Source organism: Zosterops lateralis (genome assembly GCF_965231275.1).
Source record: "Zosterops lateralis genome assembly, chromosome: 3".
Lineage (NCBI taxonomy): Eukaryota > Metazoa > Chordata > Aves > Passeriformes > Zosteropidae > Zosterops > Zosterops lateralis.
Window position 1 is genome coordinate 97,348,164 of NC_139764.1, and position 21,130 is coordinate 97,369,293.

Genomic DNA, 21,130 nt, shown 5'->3' on the forward strand with positions numbered 1-21,130 from the left:
GGCGGCGGGAGCAGGGCAGCCTCCGGGGCGATGGGGCAGCGGGAGCGGGGGAGCCTCGGGCGGCGGGAGCGGGGCAGCCTCGGGGCGATGGGGCGGCGGGAGCGGGGGAGCCTCGGGGCGGCGGGAGCCTCGGGAACAGGGGAGCCTCCGGGGCGGTGGGGCGGCGGGAGCGGGGGAGCCTCGGGGCGGCGGGAGCGGGCGCGGGGGCACCCACGGCCCCTGTAGGTGCGGGGCTCGGTCCCCGCAGAGGCGGCGGTGTCCCCGGCGCTGCCCGCAGGGAGCCCCCGGCCGGCGGGCGCGGTGCCCGGAGCGCTGCCCGGCTGCGGGGCGGGCTCGGCGGGCTCGGGCTGCCGGCGGGAGCGCCGCGCTCGGGGCGCAATGACAGCGGCTCCCCGGCCCCCTGTGCTCTGTCCCGGGGGTGCCATAAACGGGGGAAAACGTCTCGGAGATCCCGGTGCTCTGGAGTGCAGTAGCCATTCTCCGGAGAGGGAGGAATAATGAGTATAGGGGCCTGTGGAGTGCCACCCCCAGCCGGTGTTCTCAATAGAAGCCGAGTGTGCAGCCTGGGGAGAAAACAGATCGTGTGGATTGTAAGGGTGGAAGAAGTAGGAGTGAGGCTCGCGTTTTCCTTCCCTGGGCTGAAGTGATGTTACTGTTGACTTTTTTTGAGCTGTTGGAAGAACCCATAGGTACGATAATGAGGTTGTCTCCCCACCCGCTGGATCAAGGTTATCTTGTTCCTAAACAGATCAGGCCCTGCATCATGTGTTTATTGCTTCTATAGAACTGGAACAGAGAGTGTCAACGGGGCAGGCTGATGGAAGAAGATACCAGCTGTTTGAATTTTTGCTATATTCTTGGAAACACTGTCCCTTCTGCCCTGGAACATAACATCCCTGTTCTACAACAAGCATAAATGATGATTTATAAATAGATCCATTTGTTTAGATTGCTCCCTGCAAAGCCAAACAACTGTTTACATTGGGAAATGGATTGCTTCATTTCACATTAGCTTATCAGTGCTGCCCCAGGAGTGGCTAAACTGAAGTTACATGTTCTTGGGCAGAGTGCTGCTAGAGAGATTACATCAGTAGTTTAAACTTCTGGTGGCTGGCCTGTCTTGTGTGCGCCTCTCTCACAGGTATCAGAGGCTAGTGAACGGGGTGACTGGGGGGTAAAAGAGTGTGTGGAGTTCTGGTATTGTGAGGGGAAGATTTGTGCCTTTAATGAAAATGCCTAATTTATACTTTAATGGGACTTTATAGTGTGGGAAAACTTAGATTATTTTTTTTCCTGGTAGTGAGGTATGTGAATGAAAAAATATGATTATTTTTTCCTGGCAGTGAGCATGTCAAGGTGTCCTGATGTGAAGTTTGTTAAATACCTAAGAGAGGCAAGATCAAGCGAAAAGAGTGGTGGTAGGAGGGGAAAAATAGGTCCTTTTGTTTTGGAGTGTCTTGAAAAAGCCATGATTTCCCCCACCACCATCCTTGCCCCTTGGGATGAAGTTTTATTTCGTTACTCCCCCCTTCCCTAGCCATCATGTCTCATTATCCTCTTGTGCAATCTGTGTATTATGAGGGGGAGAAACCGTCTGTGATTGAAATAATACTACAATGATGGGTGTGTCAATTTTGATATAACTACTTGCAATAACCCATCCTTTATGTAAAACTGAGGGTTGGTTTCCCCTTATATCTAAATCACCATGATTCATGTCCTAGGAGCTGCTAGATCAAATCATGTGTTTGTTGTCTGTAGTTATTGTAGACTTTTTCCTTTGAAGCACAGTATTAAAAGTTACACTTTTACACTATTAAAAGTAACACAGACTATTTTTTTCCCCTAATTCAGTATTTAAGGTGATAATTTGTAGGGGAAAAAAACTGTATAGTTGCTTAACTTTTTTGGTTTTAAGTGTGATGTTTTGTGGTTTTTTTCCAATACTACATTCCAAGTATTTGTCAGATTTCATGTGGGGTTTTTTATAACTTCTGACAACTTTTCTTTCAGTTAAGCCAGAGGACAAAGCTGCTGTCTTAAACATGAGTTTTGGCTGCAATGTCATACAGTGGGTATGAATGGCTTCAGTGTATCTGCTGTATTTTCAAGAATGCTCTCATGGGCTGGCAGAAAACTCTTATTTGCCCTCCCAGTGCTGAATCAGGGAAAAATAATGGCTCTGATCATCCTGCAGCCTGGTCGGTGAGCAGAGACCTTTTCTCTCCTGGAGACCTGATGCAGCAGGGGAACTGGAGAGTATAACTGGAACCTGTTCTACTTGCCACCATATTTCCTGTGGATTAGTATCCGTAATTATGCATTTGAGTTGTAGTCTGTGGTTTGATTAGAAGACTTGCTTTTCATCGTGTTCCTTTTTATATCTCGAGTTACAAAAAGGAAATGGAAAACAATACAAACTAACCCACCACTCATTTTGAAGGGTACAGTGATTCTGCTGTGTCTAACTTAGGCTGTGATCAGCTGTTCTTTTTATAAGGCAATATCCTTTTCTGTATTGCTTTGCAGAAACAAGCTCATAAAATTCATCTTTCCCTGACCTTTTGAAGGAGATCAAACAAAAATATCGTAATGATAATGTCTGTTTTTCACTTCTGATAGCTTGAAGGAGTTGTTGAAAATATACTTGTTCTTTTGGCTGCTTGCTGCAAAGTGATAGGAATGTTTTTTGGATTTCCTAATCAGCCGGGATCAGAAATGCTTGCAGTTTCTCTGCATATGCAGTCAGCAAATTCTGGAGCTGGCAGTGATAGTATAATGTGGATTTTCAAATAGCTTGGTTATTTGCTGATGGTTCCATTTATAGTGGTAACACCATTAAGTGTCTTTTCTCAAAAAGGGTGAAGAAAATGAGGAACAGAGAAAGTGAATCAGTATGTCCAGTAATTTTATTTACTGTGAAGACAGAATAACTTGTCAGATGGTTCTAGACTTGGCATGACTATGTTATTTCCTTATTTCAGCAACGTTTTCACCTTTTTATTTGAAGACTATCAAGTGAGTGGTAGCTTTTTGCATTGAAACACCTTGCTGTTATCCTTCAGGTACCAGTACAACAGTTTAATACTACTTCATCCTGTTTATATTGAATAGAAATGACTTGTGATTGAAAAAATGCACTAAAGCTTATTAAATACAACCTTTTTCTTCTTCATGATGTCCAACAGAGCTTTTGAAATATTTCATTTCAGAATGTGGATGGGTCTTGCAGGTTATGTGGAAAATAAAGTTCTAGCTTACCAGGTTCAGGCATATTTTTTTCATTACATACGAATGTTCAGCTTTGTTTGCACTGATCACTGCTTTGCTTGTGACCAGCCATGCTCCATAGTTTTGGAGTCTTTATTTTTGAATTTCACTTGAAAATTTTACTGGGTGTTCTGTTTCCAGAGTATTTGGGTTATTTCCTGTAACCATAAAATTCCAATATGAGTTATGAGCTATGAAAGCTATCACTATGGCTCATGGAGACAGTTTCAGCTGACCAGCCTTTGTCTCAACTCCACTCTCTAATAAATAGATCATATATAGAGTAAGAATTGTGTACTGTTCTACGCATCCAGTCCTTGCAGAGGACTCTTATATTTAGTCAGGAATATGAAATATGAGGAATATGGAAATGAATTAGGAAAATATATTGAGGCAAAAATCCATTATTAGCCCTTGATAATCTGGTAAATGATCAGCTTCTTCCTATGCTTATTATTTCTGCCATTGCTGTTCTGCGGTTGATTTGTTTCCTGTCTGATTGCTGATGAGGATCTGTGTGTGGATTTTATAATCTCACAGATATTAATTACCTTCTAAATATACATTTTTATGGGTATGTATAAAACATATGCTGTATACAATGTTTTATGCAATGTATGTATATAAATATATCTTTTTTACTTTTCATATCTTTAAATGGCATCTGATGGGGCCAGGTCTGACAGAAGCATCAGAAGTGGCTGCATCTGTCCTCCTACACAATGTTTTCAGTCAGGGCTGCCCCCCTCGGTGACCACACGGGATGGTTGGGGTGATATGGGTGAGCATAGTCTGTTCTTGCCCAAATGCCCCCTCCCTGGGGTGACAGGAGGGGTCTTGCTGCATTCTGTAAAGCAACTGTATTTTTCTGGGCCTGATGCTTCAAAGAGTGTTTGTTCTCTTAGGAGGAAAATGAATGGTTTTTTTAAGTCTGAGTTTCCTTCTATTACTACTTAAGGCAAACAGTTTTCCCTTCATCTCTCTATTCCTGTATTAAGAAATACATCCATCCAGACAGAATGGGAGCAATGCTCTGTGACTTGTGTGGTCAGGCTCATGTCTCCAGTGCAGTCTTGTAACAGAAACTGCAAGTTCAAGACAAAGCTATGTGCAGTCAGTGTATATGTATTTTTTAGCCTGGTTTTCTGAGAAAATAGAGATTGTGTGCAACACTCTGAATGTTTGACTTCCATTCTTGCTCTTAATTTCTAAACCTTTTGAGCAATTCCAGTTGCATTTGTGAAAAAGTGTTATCTTATCTCCAATAAACCTACACCTTTTCTGGTGGTAGGTAACCTTGGCAGGTGGAAAGATTAGAGACATATTGAAGTCTGAACTCCTCCTGCAACTTTGATACACATTCCTAAGAAACTGAGTTTTACTGGCTCAGTTGCTTACAAATCAACTTACATTGTGTTCCTATTTTTGACACTGTTTCAAATTATACTGTTCCTTAATTTCTGAATATTTTTACAACAGTTTTGAATATGAAGAAGAGCAAGTATTTAATTTTTAGCCCCAAGCAGCTTTATAATATGGTAAAACGTGCATGATGAAAAAAAGATTCATTGTTTTTTTTTAAAAGATTTTATTTTTGTTCTTCATATGTCCTGCTTATGTGAATTCTTGTTTGTTAAAATAATTATTTTAACTCCTGTCTTTTATTAATTTTGCTTTATAATAACAATTCTTTAGACATCCAGGAACTTTTTTTTTGTAGTTATATAAAGATTGTTCCCCAAATGGAACAAGACTTAATAGGATGCAAACTGAAACAGTTCAGTCTTATTTTTGTATTTCTCCTCAGTATTTGTTTTCTGTAAACAGACTCTGTGTGACCCTTTCAGTTAGCTGATCACTTTTGCACACTGCTATCTGTTGAATACATCTTGTGGTCTTTGTTTGTCTTGTCATGCTGACTTGATTAATGTTGTACCATCATCTTCCTTCATGAATAATGTATTTCCTGTCATGCATTTGGAGCCTAGAGGAGAAAACACCTACACCTACTTTCTTAGATTAATTATACATTACTTTTGCCTTTGATGTGTACTGTCTGTTCTTACTTTTGTGGAATAAAGTGCTGACCAGAAGATACATGTTGAGGATGTATAAGGTGTGTTAGATTTGTGGAAAGGTAGACCATGTTTAAATTAAAAAAGAAACAAAACAACAAAACAGCCAAATCAGGCCCAAATTTTTATTAGAGTTTTCAGGGTTTTTTTCTTTGTACTTCTGATATCTATTGACGTCTCGTGTTCTGAAAGGTTTGCTGGTGATTTCTCTCTACTTTAATTCACCAGGTTTTGCTGGTGTCAGTTTTTGTGTCTTAGGTGTATGTGTGTGTCTAACTTCCTAGCAAAGTTGTGACAGTATTCATTAGGTCTCACTGTTGCTGGAAAGCTGTGAGAGGTCGGATAACCACAGTCACAGCTGTAGGATGCATGTGCCAGTTCAAGTGGGCTGTTGATGGTTATTCCATCTTGTTGTTGGGTCTCATTGATCCTCAGGACCACACTTGGAGGCTGCTGGGCTCTGGCTTGCTCCAAAGACTGAGCTGAGGTTGTAAGCTTTGTGCCTCAGGCAGAACAAAGAGCAGTTGCCTCTTCCTATTAATCTCTGAGAAGTGAAACCCATACGGGTTAAGCACAACATGGTGATGAACCTCGTAGCTGCTCCAGGAGCTGAAGCCAACTGCTTCCTAAGGATGCAGTATGTATTATCTGTAGTTCTGATGATAAGCACCTAAAAACCTTCTAAGTTTATGGATACTCATCTATTCATACTCATCTGCAGGGTGTAAGTTTATCTCGAGGCTACAAGCTTGTTTGTTTCTCTTTACAATGTGATGTGACAGTCCCTGGCCTTGGGGAAGGTTGTGCTGGAAGAATTGGTGCTGTGTGAAGCTTGCTTGAAGCAGTGCTGCTGACCCTGGCACCTCTCCATGCTGTTGTTGGCTCTGCTCTGTGTATTTAGTTGTGCCCTGTACTTTGGATCCTTGTGGCTCTGAGGGAGCCGTTCTCTGCAGTGTGAGTTCATCCTTCTCTCCACTGGAGTTTTTCACCTCTGCTGCTTGTTGAAGCAAACAGCTTGGATCCATCAAACTGCTGTCACTGGGCATCAGCTGTGGTGGTGTTCAGAATATGTAACCTCACGTCACCTATCTCCTTTCTTGCATGATGTGATGTCCCACTGGAGCAGCAGCACTGACTGTTTGCATGGATTTATGTCTGAAAAATCCGTTCTTAAAGGTTTTACCACTGGCTTTTATTGAGGGTGGAACATAGTAGTTCTTTGTGGTTTTACTGTCTTAACCCCTTTGCATCTGTAGAGTCACTAGGAGTGTGATAAGCCACCTGTCTGTCTTCTCTTTTGTTCTAACTTGTCATTGTCTTAAAAATAAAATCTCACTTCAGAGGGAGCAATAGGGTAGTTCTAACTTTAGTTCATGTTACATATTTAGTCAAAAATCAAGGTATGATGAATTCATAGACAACTCATGAATCCAAAGAATGTGATAGTCTTTTTAGCAAACTGTCAGTTAGTGCTAAATATTTGCATCAGTCACTTCACATTTCCATTAGCTCCTTAGAAAGCTGAAAATCACAGATTTGAATGAAATATGATGTTTGACTGTGTTCCCTACTTTTTAATTTAGACTACTGCTGTGAAGTGTTCATATAGTTACAGGAAAAATGTGTTTTCAGGGGCTGCTCTTTTTTGGGAAGTTTGCTGTTTTGCTTTGTCTTCTCTGATAGGTCTCCATGGGGGTTTTTTTTGGGATTTCTTTGATTTGACTTTGTTTCCTGTCCTCCATGATTCTACTGTATTGGACTTCAGACCAACACAGACATGTCCTTGTAACTTTTATTAATAGGAATAGTTGCTTTTGGATGGGATGATTCACCACAGCTGCCAATATAAGCAAGAGTCAAACCATCGTGCCCCTTCATTGTGCTAATAATAGTGATGTACCATTTTGCTGGCTGGCAACACTGCTGTTAGTGGCAGCTTCAGGAGGGATTGCTGCAAGGGCAGTGAGGAGCTCTGTTTTTTCCCCTTCACCTTAGTATCTTTTCTCATGCAGCTTCGTTTTGCACCCCATGAGACTGAATCCATCCTTTTTGTTGAAATAAGTGTGTTTTCACTGTGCTATCAATCAATTCTGATCTTGAACTGTGGAAGGGCAAAGATGGTGCTATTTTTGGAGAGGAAAAAGACCCACAAAAACCCCTGCAAAATAAAACTGGTTTTGTGCTGTGCTGGACAGGATGTTACTAAAACTATAACCTGGAGAGTTCCAAGGTAAAACAATATGTGCATGTAAGGATGTCCTATCAAAATCACCTCAACTAATGTGAAAATCCACTTGTTTTCTCAATAACAAGGGAGCTTCTATGTGATTGCCTTAAAGTAGGACTTACCCAGCCCTGCTGGTTATGAAGAATTCACAGTATCTGGAACTTTACAGGAAAGAGAGGAAATCATTATCTTAAAAACAACTCTTTACAGTCAAAGAAACTTAAAACAAGCAGGCTTAAATGAAAGACAGTATGTGTCTGAGCTCTTGGAAATTGCTGAAAGGCTGCAGAAAGTTAATATGTGACCATCAGCAAGTAGGCATTCCTAGAAATGTGTAGGAAATGCTCTTTGTGGGAGCTGTAGACTCGAGTTTCAGTTTTTCATATTAGCTAAAGTCTTTGTGTTTGCTGTCCAACTGTTTCAGTGCTTGAGTGGGAGAAAATCAGGTTACTCAAGGAGATTGTTCCCAGACATCCATCAGAGTTTGATTTTTTCATTCAGTGAAAATATCTACAACTCCACTACTTGAAAACAGTAAATGCAGTAACAAGAAAATAAAGACTATTTTTGAAGACTTGTGTTCCTATTTTATATGGGCACTTCATTTTTGAATATGTGCATCAGATAAAGCACATCATGTTTTAATGCATTTATTGAATGCTCAAAAGAGCTTTGTAACAGAACCTTCTGTGATTGCATCATTATGTTCTTAGGTAGTCTAAGTGCCAAATTGACTTAGTTTAATTGAGGTGGCTCCTGACATTTAAAACTATTAAATACCAACAGTGATGGAAAGTCTACAGGGATCAGAAAAGATTCCTTAATTTAGCATAGAACTTTTTTTCTGAATATGCTGTTTTCATATTTCTTTAAAGCAAGTTACTTTTCATAATAATAATAATAATAATATAAAAAGCCTCCTCCAGTTTCTTCTCCTCCATATTCTTCCTACTCGGCAGCCATTCAGTACATGGAAATAAGGAAATGAGGATATTTTGAAAAAGAGATACTTTGCATAAATTATTTCCAAAAATATTTGCTGCATTTGAATTTTCTGTTGACATTTTCTGTGGATGTTAACAGTTAATGAATATAATGAAACTGCTGAAGGAAAAAAGATATGAACTCCTTAGAAAATAATAATGTAAGTATAGTAGTTTTCCTCTCAATGCAGTATATTTTTGTAGATGTCATCTATTCCAGGGAAGTACCACATAGGCAAAGTATGCAGATGCAAAGAGTGGCTTTGGGGCAGTCTGTCCCAAAATAAACAAATTGGCATCTGATGGTACATCTTAAACTGTATGAACTCTTAATGTGTGAAGGCTCGATGTGCCTGGCAGTGAATGAGCAGTGCTGTGCCATGGGAAAGATGGGAATTACTCGAGAACCCTCTCAGAAGATTGTCTGGGGTTAGCCATGAGGGCAACCAGGTTGAAGGGGCCTTTGGCTACTGTGGTGTTTGCATTGCAGCATTGCTTGCCTTGTCACAAACGAGCACACAGGAAAGGGCCTGTGTGCTCTGTATGTGGAGCTGTACTTTCCTTCATGACAATTCCTATTTGGATCTTTTCCCTCTTTTCACACGCTGTCCCTTTGTTCTCCTGTGTGTTAGGAGGGGGGTGTTGGTTAGTTGACTTAGTTTTGAGACTCTGTGGGAAACTTGGGGCAGAAAACTGGAGATAATTTGAATGTAATTCCCTTTTCCATCCCAGAACCATAGTCTTCCCTTAATTGATAGTGTCTTTGGGAAATGTCTGACATGGCACAAGATATAGAAGATATACTGACCATCACCTTGAGACAGCTTTCATCCAACATAGGCATAGGGAGACTATCTCCAAAAGTTCCAGGGTTACAGGGAGCATATGCTTTGGGACAATGCCATTATATCAACTTCTTGCCTCCTGTTTAGCCTTTATTTTGGCTGTGCAGCTCGCTGCCAGTGGCAGTGATGGAGCCATTGCCAAGTCAATCCATCTGGCTTAGCCTATGCAAAATGTGGCTGTACCTCCGTTCACATCTGTGCCTCTTGGTGTGTTGTGTGGCCACTTTGTAGCCTGAAAGGGATTGCCCGGTGTGTTTCTCTTCATCCAGTCCACCTCCTGTGTGATCAAGTTTCAAGAGGGAAGGAATGTGAATCTAGGGTCTTCAACGTGAAAGAGATATTCCCTTTTTTTCTTTCATTGAAATACCTTGTGTGTTTCAATGTATCTGAGGTTATAGACAACTACTTTGGTTCATTGTGATTGACTGACAAAAGGAGGTCAGGTTAAGTCTGTGTTGATTTCTAGGTCAGATTGAACCTTAGACCCTTTTTTAGTCTATTTTCTCCCTAGAACTTGTAAGTGAACAATAACTTTAAAAATATTTGCAAATGAAGGAATTAAAAATGGGTTTATGTTCTGATACAATTATGAGAAATTTGGAAAATCTAGACTGTTTTTACACTACACTTAGATCCCAATTCTGGTCAAATTATTTTAATATTTTCCCTTAGAAATTAGACTAGCCATGTGGGAAAAGCTTTTTTTTTCCCTACGAAATTATATTATTTTTTAATGGTGTGATATGCCTAGCTCTGTGTTTTTACAGGAAAACATACAATATTTATTCAACTTTACTGCATTTGGGGATCTTCTGGAAGGCTCAGAAAAGCTCATCCAGTAAAATGAATGGGAAATCATGATTTCATTATTTTAACCAGAGCTTTTGATTGTTTGCTCTTCATTGGAGGGAAAAATAAATACAGGGAAGACATTTTCCATTCCAGCTTTTTAATAAGCAGGTGTGTACGTGGTGGGGAATTGTCTTCTCACGAAGGCTTAATTCTGTGTGCTTTTCTATTATATGTATTATAATAAACCTGATAGTTAAATCCAACCATCTCTTCTTAAAAATCTAAAATGACAAAGCTTCTTTAGAAGTGCCTCCAAGAGTTAGTAGAGTAGTAATAGCTGTCAGGTTCAAAGCAAAGCTAGCAATTAAATCTTCTGGCCTATCATGCTAGAAATGTATTATATTTCTCTGTTTTCAGCACACAGTATCTCCTGTATTAGTATGAATGGATCTATTAAAATGCCTTTTATCACTGTGCTTTGAGCTTTTCTGTCTTTATGAAATCATGTAGCTGCTTTCTCTAAAAAGCCTTTAAAGAGCTTCCCACATCTGATCTGATGAAAAGCACCTCAGTTGGGAACCAGCCAGTCAAATAGCTGTTCAGCCGTGGTAACCTGAATAGCACTTGTCAAGAGAAAATGGTGTGGGGTATGGAAACCAGAGGGAAAGAGGGGAAGGACTCTGGCAGGTGGGTAGCATCCTACACTGCTTCAGGGAATCCACGGGAATTCCAGCTCCTGGCTAGAGCAACAGCATACTTAAGCTGGCATTGTGAAGCAAGGAGCTTTACTCAGAGTTCATAAGTGCTTCTCTCTGCTCTAAGCTGTACACTTAAATTTTGCCTAAGTTTCCAGGATGTAACTCTGTCTCCTTGGCACAAGGCTTCAATTTGTTTGTGGCCTGTAAGTAGCTGGCACAGCAGATTTTCCCTTTGACCAATGTGTTGTGCGCCTGGCTGCTGCAGGAGTTGGCACTGCTGAGGGATCTCATCTTTCACCCTGCGTCCCTTCCCCCTGTGAGTAGGGCTGACAGTGTAGCACTGTATGAAATGCTGTCTCCTGACAAAGCTAAGAAGGCTGGTTTTGGACATGTTTTGCATAATCACAAGTTGTCACCACTCTAAGTAAAGTGAGAATCCAAAGCTGAAATTCCTTCTTGTGCATATAACCTGTCAAACCTCATCCTCTTTCCTGTTTGCCCTTTAGCGTTTGTCCTTGGACCCTGTGGCTGCCGGGCTGTGAGCTGCATCATGAGCTCTGACAGGATGAAGTGCAGAGAGATGAGTTCACGGCCATTTGTGCCTCCTGGCTACTCTGGGCTGACACAAAAAACAGATGATGGGCTGTCACACAAATATAGAGTAGATCCCACAGCCTTTCTTTCCACATCTGCCACTGGTCTGTGCTGAGACTGACACAGGTTTCTTAATTCTTCTGCCTGTCAGCTTGTGGCTCTCTACAATACAGCTTTCTTGTTGGGAAACCATTACAGCACATCAGCAAAACCCTGCTAGGTGAATGGAGCAGCAGCCAACTGTGAAATATAAACAAGTAGATAGGTATCTGTCGGAAATAAACTGAGAATCAAGATATTCCAGGACTGGGCCTAGGCGAGACACCATTTAACATTTTGATTTCTAAGGCAGAAGCTTAAAAAAAAAGCCCATCCAATTATACTGTTTACCAGATTGTAGTAATAAGTAAGTAGCAACAAAGAATGATTTATTTCTTTTTGATGAGTAAAACCAAAGGTATGTATACAGGATGTAGCTGTTCAGGTTTCTTGATGAAAAGTTTTCCATATATGAAGCATGAGGCACTGCATCCTGGGAAACAGCAGCTTTGTTAAAGTGTAGGGGTCAAGCTGGATACAGAACTCTTAAGGTATCAGTGCACTGTTATAGGAAGAGAAGAGAGGGCTGATTTAGTCCTTGGTTGATGGGATTTATAAAATAAGCATTTTTCTCCTGGCATGGTAGATGTATTATTAATGCCAATAACACTCAAATTCTGTATCTGATCCTAGTTTTTACATCTTTAAAAGGTCTTTTGAAAACCTTTGTGTTGTATAGAAAGAGCCACAAAAATTACTACTGGTGAAAAAATTCCTGGAAGTGATGTAATATGGAAAGGGTGGAGTGTGAGCAGCTGCTTTTTTTTTCCACCTGCATTTTTATTAGTAGTTACTAGATTCCAGTCCAGATAACTTTAATACAGACTTCATGTTATCTCAGGACAAATGTCTAAAATATGTTGAATGGATTGATCAGTCTTTGATCTTTGTGAGATAAATTGCTTTGTTGCTGATGGATGATAAAACACTAGTAAAAAATGATCAAGAGAAAAGGCTGAGAAGATTGAGAAGGTTTTTAAAATTATGGGAGAAGCATTTGGTGGAGGAGTTTACATGAATTAAATAGCAATAAAGAGTTAAAGTAGCCCAGTGACAGGAGGTGACCACTGCTTATGTCCTTTCAGAAGTTCTTGAAGTTGGATCCACTTGTTTGAAGGCTGAGAAAAGGAGGAAGATCTTTCCAGGATAAAAAGATATCATTTTATAAACCAGGATAACCATTTTAGTTGTCTAAGAGATCATAAAAAAGGCTGAATTTTATGTATATTATATGCATGTTCTTTCTACAGGATTTAGACATGAACCTCTTGTTGAATATAATGATCAGTGCAGGCTGTGGGACTGGCAGAATGTTGGCTATTCAATAAGATCCTCCTGGGAAAGTTTGTATGGGAGAGGAGAGAAGCAGTTTGTCCATCTGTATAGAGCTTAGTGTGATAGCAGGATAACTCCAAGGAAATGTCAGAGAGAAGGGTTGAAATTTCCAGTTTAGCTAAGGGGAGAGAGAGAGACTTGGAGTAGGAGGTAAATCTGTGAGATAAACTGAATTCTTGTGGTTGGAAGAGGTTGCCCAGGAGCAAAGAGGAGGAGTGACAAACACTGCTGATAAAGAATTATTTGTTTCCTCAGGATCCCTCCTGCCTTTCCAAGGTAGAAGTGGGAGAGGGCCCAGGGAAGGCAGTGCTGGTAGAGTAGTTAGTGAAGTGCTGAGCAAGGTGCTGTCAAGGGCAAGGTTTTAAGAGGAAGAAAGAGATTAGGAGATGCATAAGTCAGATGAAGCTGATGCAATGACTAAGAGTGCTGGCCCAGGACAAGTTGTGTGCTAAAAAGGAAATCTGGCAGAGGAGATGAAAAACATCTGTGGTAGAGCTTTAGGAAATGGGTTTGAAAGGAGCTTAAACACTGTTCATACCCTAACTGTATGAGAGACTGAACATCTTAGCTACCTTGACAAGAAAACATGTTGTATCAATTCTTTTACTTTCCTTTTAAAAATTATTTTCCTCCTCCCATTTAGAGAGTGATAAGCGTAACTAGAAACACTATCTGAATGGAATGGAAATGTGAACAGCTGTAGCTCTTCAAACCAGTAAATTGCCCTTCCTGCCTTTCCTTAGAGAAAGTGCTGGATCTCTCAAGGTTTCCAGCCCAAGGCAGGTTGCATGCCCAGGCAGTACTTGTTGTCCATGTAAAAGCTACTTATTTTGCTGTCTGGGTACTTGGAAAATGTGTAATAATTTGTGGTGTTCAGGTTAACAATCTGATACATCCCATGGAACTTCTGACCTCAAGGTACAGGAAACAGTTTTTTACAAGTAGATAGACCATAATGAAAATAGATTTTGATTTTCCTTCTGAAAGGTCAAGATAATTTAGGAAGAGGGCAATAACATTTTTTGTCAGTTTTCCTAATTGTCAAGCAAGGTTGAAGTGAGGAGGATGTGGAAGAAGTGATGGGGGGAACCTTGTTTTGGTGACACAGATGTTGGCTGAATAACTGATCAGTAGCCTACAATTTTGGAGCACATATATCTGAGCTTTTTTCGAGCATTGGTTGCCTGAGTAACAGTAATTACTGTTTGTTTTCTCTAGAAGTATGGTAGATATTTTTCCCATATCACATCTCCCTCTAAATTGGAATCAGTGGAGGATGAGAATGTTGCAGGAATTAAATGCTTACTTTTAGGAATTTTAAGTGTTAAGGCATACTTCAATAATTACAAATATTTTTAAATAGCATGTTGTTTAAAACTTAAGATGAATAAGGAAGATGAGAATTTTGTGTGTTTGGCATTTTTTTTATATATTTGGCAACAAAAGTCAGGTTTTATGTTTAAAATCTACTCAGTTTGAGTAAATAAGTTTTATGAGTATTTGCTGGAAAGGAACTCAGCTGATGGTTTATTTCTGAGAAAAAACACTACTGGATGAATCTGAAAAATGGCAAATAGCTTGCAGTGAAAGTAGGACTCTGCCAATTGCTGTTTTCTGAATTCATAGAATCATAAAATTGTTTAGTTGAAAAAGACCTCCAAGATCATCAAGTCCAACTGTTAACCTTTCACTGTCAAGTCCACCACGAAATTTTGTCTGCTAAGACTATGCTATCACACAGTTTTAAAAGCTGCTTGGCAAAATGGAACTCTTGGTTCTGGTTTCATATGGTCAGTTGAGATAAAGTGTGACCCTTTTCTTTTGTCTTTCAGACTTGTCTAACACTACCAAAATCATAGACTGGTTGGTGCTTTCTCATGGGATCCCTGTGACTGACAAAGGAGAGATTGTTGTGGTAGGTGTTTGCCTTGATAACACTTGGCTGGGGCACAGACAGATGCAATTCTCAATGCAGCCACGCTTTCATAGGACTCTGATGCCAACAGAAGCCGTGGGAGGGGAAAAATATGCCTGAGAGATGGGTTTTACAGTCTTTAGAATTGCTCTTGTGGTTTCCTATAAAAGTGGAAGCCACATAGCCTGGGGTAGTACAAGAGGAGGGAATTTGTCAAAGTTTGCTTTTAATTATGGAGCTCTAACATGAAAAGGGTTGGTTCATTTACCAAAGAAATGTAGGAAAACAACCAAATCTGCATTCTAATTAGCTTCCTAGCAAAATCCAAGTCACAGAGACTTGTTTGATAGTAATACTCAAAGCACAGTTTAATGGTACCACCTAAAATGGGCTCACTAGGCTTTTGTTTTTAAATCTCTACATAACATAACATATATATATGTGTATATATATACACATGTATAAAACACATATAAAATATATCTTCTTCTCTGTAACAGAGCCTGTTGTGCTTTCATATATGGTTTTTTATTTAATAGTTCTATTTATACTCCATATGTTCTCACTCCATATAAGGGAGTGAGATAATGATTTCCTTTTTGAGATAGCTACAGTTCTATATGTACTCCATAGCAAATTATTGATATAATTGGCAAATGTATCTCCAGTCAAACAAAAAACATAACTCATATTTATCTTCAGATCTTTTAGAAGGCAGCAGAACTTGTGTTTAAATAATGAAAATCCGTCTATTTCTCTGTGTTTTGGAAAAGGTCATCCTGCGAATATCACTAGAGCTGCAAGTTCTACATTATGCCTGCTCTAATATATGGCTACATGCAGAAATAATGCCATTTTTAGATTTTTTTCATTTGCCTGACCTTGTGACTTTCTGTTGGTAGCTTTCTATTTTTCCAAGCAATGCTGCTTTTGCACACATTCATTTTCTAGTAATTGTACTAAGAAGTCATATACTTACTGACTAGACTGTTCAATTTTTTTTCCCTCCTTTTCTTTGAAAGTCATGTTCTTGGCTTAGTTGTTGAAGTGTGGTGGTGTTCTTACTTGACTCCTTTTGATTACAAGAGAAAGCTCTTGTGAAAACATAATCATACCCTCACTGGCTCATATTTAAGTATTGAATATTTAATGTAACTATGTATGCTCTGCTGGAGTAACATATCTTGATATAAAGAAGTACTTCTTAATTATGTAGCTAGTTGAATTATTTTTCATCTGGGTTTTTTTTTTCTGCTCCATTTTTTTAGTACTAAGTGGAAAAATCTATATTTTCACATATTTTTTATGAGCAGAAAATCTAAATGGGAGTGGGGAAGAAGAGAGTTAACATTTATTTTAAAACCAAAATGTCTGATACTGTTTTTTGTATCCCTTGCTTTAAAAAAAGTTGAGGTTAAAAAAAAAAATCTACAATTTTATTGTTCCTTAATTTAACTAGTTGATTTAAAATTTAAATACAAAGAAGCAGAAAGATTTTTTTTTTTGTCTCACAGTGCTATAGTTAATTCCTTTTATAAACTTTCAGCTTACAAGTGTAATCAGCATTTTTCCTACTTTAGAAAGCTATGCTAGAAACACATCATTCATTCCTGATACTTAGAAACTTGAAGAAAATCCTTATAAGAAGTGGGAAATGGCAAGTTTATACATATCTGTCCTTGGGGTCAATGATTTCTTGAAATAGTTCCTTTCCCATTTAGTGATGTGCTTTATCCTGCATCATGGATATTCAGGGAGTGAATTTCCATCTCTTCATTTCCATGTGTGAAGCTAGATGAGCCAAGGTCCCTCAGCCTCTCACTTCTTGGAGTCCCATGCCTTCAGGCATAGTGGTCTGCCTCTGCACCCATTCACCACTGTGTTCTTTCAGCAGTGCAGCTTGTTCTGTTCTCACATTGCTGTTTTAGTTTTCTGCTGAGGTGCCTCTAAAGATCCTGAAACTTCTCCAGGCACCATATATCTCATTTTCTGAAACATAAGGGGAAAAACATGTGTAATGTACTTTCAGGAGCTGTGTCCATTGTTTTGGAAAAGCATGCATAACTGGTCAGTCGTCTTTTCACTTTCTCTAACAAGTGGAAACCTAAGTTGAGTGTGATATGTTCTGGCAAAATTCAACAACTGTGAACTTCTATGGTCTTTCCTGGACTTCAATCAGTGAGAAGGCAGCTCTGACATCTTGTGAACATAACACAGTTAAAATGTGCCTTGAGGTCTTGACTCTTTCTGCTGTCTTCCAACCCTGTTTCACTGAAATGTCTCTAAGGGATTACTGAAATGGAGCATGTCCTGGCAGAGATCTGTATTGGAAAATATTTGTGGCATACAGATGATCATGAGGTATTTGTGTAAAGAACAAGAACATACCATACATAGCTCAGATGATTAATACAAAGCAGAGAAGCATTGCCCTCTGATTTTCCTCATCTGGCAGGCAAGACCCTGCCACTCCTGTCTGTGTGGTAGTGAACATAGGGGGACAGCTCATTGATCTTTCCTAAGCATCTAGAGAGGCTTGTGCTCCTGTCATCTTTAGACATACTTTCATAGCCTGCTCCTGCTCATTAGTAGGGAGAGAAGGGAGCAGATGGGGAAAGTCAGAGTTTGCCAGTAAAATGCAAAATTCTTCTCTAATGATCTAGTATTGGCTTGAAATTATCAGATTTTCAATTAGAGTTGATAATTTGTCTCATTGCTTGTAACCTTAAAATAGTTCTAATACTTCGTTTCACTGTGGAAGGAAACAATCACAATATTTTGGCTTTGCTTCAGATAAAGATGTTTTCTAGACAGCTGTCTGTAACCTTAATGGCAGTTGAGACCTATATAAACTGAAGCATTGTACCATGATTTAGTGACAAGTGGGTGATCAAGATCTAGTGATGCAGTAATAATTTGAATTATTATTATTAACATGATAATGATGATTATGATATGTCTTACAGCAGTAGTCAAAGGCACAACTTGGCTCAGTCCAACATAGGAAACTGGTAACTAAAATAAAATTTCATAAAGATGTAAATATCTCTCCACAAAAGTTGAATTGACAAACTCATTCTGTGATGTCAGCCACAAACTAAAATCCATTTTTAATTATAGTTCATGAAACAAGATGCAAAACTAAATGTATTTATTGGCTTCAGTCAGAAAAATCTTCCCCACTAATAAAGAAGGGTTTGAAGATGGGAAATATTTATCAGTATGCAAAACTTTTAAAAGCGAATTATCTCTGCTCGTTCTAGAACCATCTGCATTTTGTTGTTTATATGTTTGGGTCTGGGGCTAGCTCAGATCGACATAGAAGAGGTTCTGACCAGGCACAGCCTTCTCAGCCTTCATGGTTTTTAATTCTTAGTTTTGAGTGCCCCTCTGGTGCTGCAGAAGAACTTAGCATCCTATTGAAATAAATAGCTATAGATTGCATTTCTTAGGCTTTGTTTCAAATGTTGAAGGTTTTTTGGTTATTCTATATTTTTTGTCATTTTGCTCTCACAGGCTAATTTTTTTTAAACCAGTATTAACTTCTAACATAGGAATGTTTTGGGGTTGTATGACATACCAAAACCTGATTAGGAGTTATTTCTCCTCTCTTTTGAAGTTTGTAGAACTAAGTCTGGCTGTGAATGTTTACTTTTTATACACATGCCATGCATATCTAATATTGGCTTTTTGTAGTTTGTTCCAGGTCCTGTTAAATTAACCACCTTTCTGTTAGGAGGGGATTGCAAGAGTTAGTGGAGTTGGGGATGGTTCATTTTCTCCTGCTCAGTGTATGAGAAAGGAAATAGAGGATGCTGACTACAGTGAATATGCAAAGTATTAAATGTGCTGGAATGTACTGGCAATGTATGAAGCAGGGAAAGAGGCACAAGTCGACACTTGTCTGCTCTTGTGTATTTTGACCTTTATAAAGTTAAGCAACCACTGCACATCATGCAGCAGTTTTTTTTGTCTTGTGCAAAAGAATCTCGTTCCTGCATAACAGTCAGTTCCTAAGCTTTCACAAGATTTCTTCCACTTTTTCTATTTTTTAATGCAATGTACACAACTCCATTACAGCAGTACTTGAGAAATTTTCTTGTTCCTAGATTCAGATATCAAAGTGGAGCCTCTAATTTTCTCCGATCAGTTTTCCATTCTCCTTTTCATTATTGATCCTAACAAGGATTAATAGCTCTTTCTGTCTTTCCTGTCATGTCAGTATTACTAAATCTTCCTCCCATCCCCAGCAGTTACAAATTCAGCTCTTCCTGCTTTCTTCTGGCTTGCATTTTGCATGTCTCAATCCAGTTTCACTTTTCTATAAGATTTGCAGGTTGGCTCGAAGTAACACTGCAGAATGAGATTTGCCAATGGGAATGAAACTGCTAGAGAGATCTGGATGTCAGAGAGGGAAACTGCCCACTTCATCCCTTTCCTTTACAGCTTGCCATATTGTTCAGCAGTCCTTTTAATGTCTCTGTTAAAAATTGAGGTGCTAGTTCCTGTTTCTGTCAAGCCTTGAGTTCGGGGCTAGGGAGGAAGCGAGTTGGTGGCTGGTCTGTCAGGCATAAGCCGAGTTGCACAAGCAAACTGGGTTTCTCAGGGCCTGTGGAAAGAACTTCTCCAAGCACTTGGGAACCCTCTCAAACCTCAGTGCTTGCTGTTCCAAACCCAACAGCTACTTTTCAACTCTGCTTTCTTTAACCAAACAGCAAAACCAGTCTCCACAGAAGAAAACATTTCATTTTGAGTATTAGTTGGGAAGGCAGGAGAGAGCACAAACTGTCTGTGTCACAGGATAATTATATTGCCTTATGCACTACATACCACTTTGCCTGCTTTTTCCATCTGCTAACTCTGACCACTGCTGTCTTTGCAAGAACCCAGACCTGCTGGTTATTTCAGGTCACTAGCAGGTATTGTACATGCTCTCCAAGACAGCTCAGGTGGTTCAGATCTGTAGTTAGAAGTTAAGTTCAATTTGTTGCTCAGTATTAAAGAGTTGTGCTCAAGTGTGAGAACCTGTATTGCTGTTCAGCACCTGTGTAAAGAGGTATCTGCCCAGCACTCTGAGTTCTTACTCTAGTGCCATTTATCTGTGTCCATAATTGGTTGCTTTTATAGTGCTTCAATTATTTTTTAATATCTTTTAAATCTTATTAGCTATTTTCAAAAAAGGTTGGTTACTTTTATTAATTTCTAACAACCACGTGGTTAGAAGCCTCATGTGGTCAGCTTTCCTTTATATGTTTTTAAGTATAATATTTGGAAGATTCCTGGTCTACATATCCTTCTCATTTTCACTGTTTCCCATGGGTTTTCTTTAGTGGAGTTTGGGGTTTTTTGTTCTTTTCCAGTACAGATAGATTACGAACATGCTGGTAGTTACTGGCCTAGTTGTTTTGTTAGTCATATTCCCAAATTCCTCATTAACTTAACTAAATTACTTCAGCTATTAGACTTTGTAGGTTTAGAGTTTATATATCACTGCCTTGGCTTACAGCTGGTCCACTATGTCTGATGCTAAATGCTCCCTTATTCTCCATCTAGAACAGAATTTGGTGTGGCTCAAAGAAACTTTCAATTTATTCTGTTGCATTATGTGGTCTTCCTACCCTGCTCTGCTCTAGCCTTTCCCAGCTGAGTGAGTGCTGAAGCCCACCAAGCACCTTGGTTCAAATTGTGATGCTCTTTCTCCCATCTGTGCTCACCAGTATAAAGGAGATGCAGTACTTTGTGTCTCCAGTTTTTAAAGGCATGGCTTGTTCCAACTCTTTTGGAGAAGCAGCCAGTTCTTGTGCTCCTCCCTCTTGTTTGTTTTTTAAAGTAGCATTGCTTTCCTCTTGAATCTATTTAATTGGTTTCCTGCTGGAAAGAAACTCAAGGGCTGCCTTTGCCAATTAACTAGGACAAAATACTCTGTTAGTAGACAATGTAGGTTACCCAAGGATTCCAGAAAAGAAATGTGGGATATCTTTGGGTGAAACGGTTGTTCTTTGGTGGTGGGTTCTTGTCATTAAACTTGCAGTAGGAATTCAAAGATGTTCCAGGTTTAATTCCTTCCTGAAAGCTTTTTTCTGCATAGTTTTAATATTGACAAACTATTTAATCCCAATGACATGTCAAACTTTTAAGTGCCAGTCAAGCATTTACTGTTCTTTGATTGAAAAAAAAAAAAAAACAGAACAAACTAAAAAAAAAAAAAAAAAAAAAAAAAAAAAACCTAGAGGATGACTTAAGGCCTGTGATTCAACTCAGTCATATAGTAGGCTATATTTAAGAACATTAATAGCC

General features: G+C 39.3%; 1 protein-coding gene across 3 annotated transcripts in view; it reads left to right on the forward strand.

The window, feature by feature from the left end:
• RNF144A (ring finger protein 144A) overlaps nucleotides 1–21,130 on the forward strand; it is a 62,750-nt gene that overhangs the window by 132 nt on the left and 41,488 nt on the right. The window contains exons 2-3 of one of the 3 annotated variants that reach the window (XM_083857199.1): nucleotides 2,014–3,065; nucleotides 14,751–14,833. The exons of 1 other annotated variant lie outside the window; for it this stretch is intronic. The gene's annotated coding sequence lies outside the window, so the exon portion shown is untranslated. The remainder of the gene's footprint in view (nucleotides 1–2,013; nucleotides 3,066–14,750; nucleotides 14,834–21,130) is intronic. One more of the 3 variants, XM_083857200.1, reaches the window with a different exon arrangement.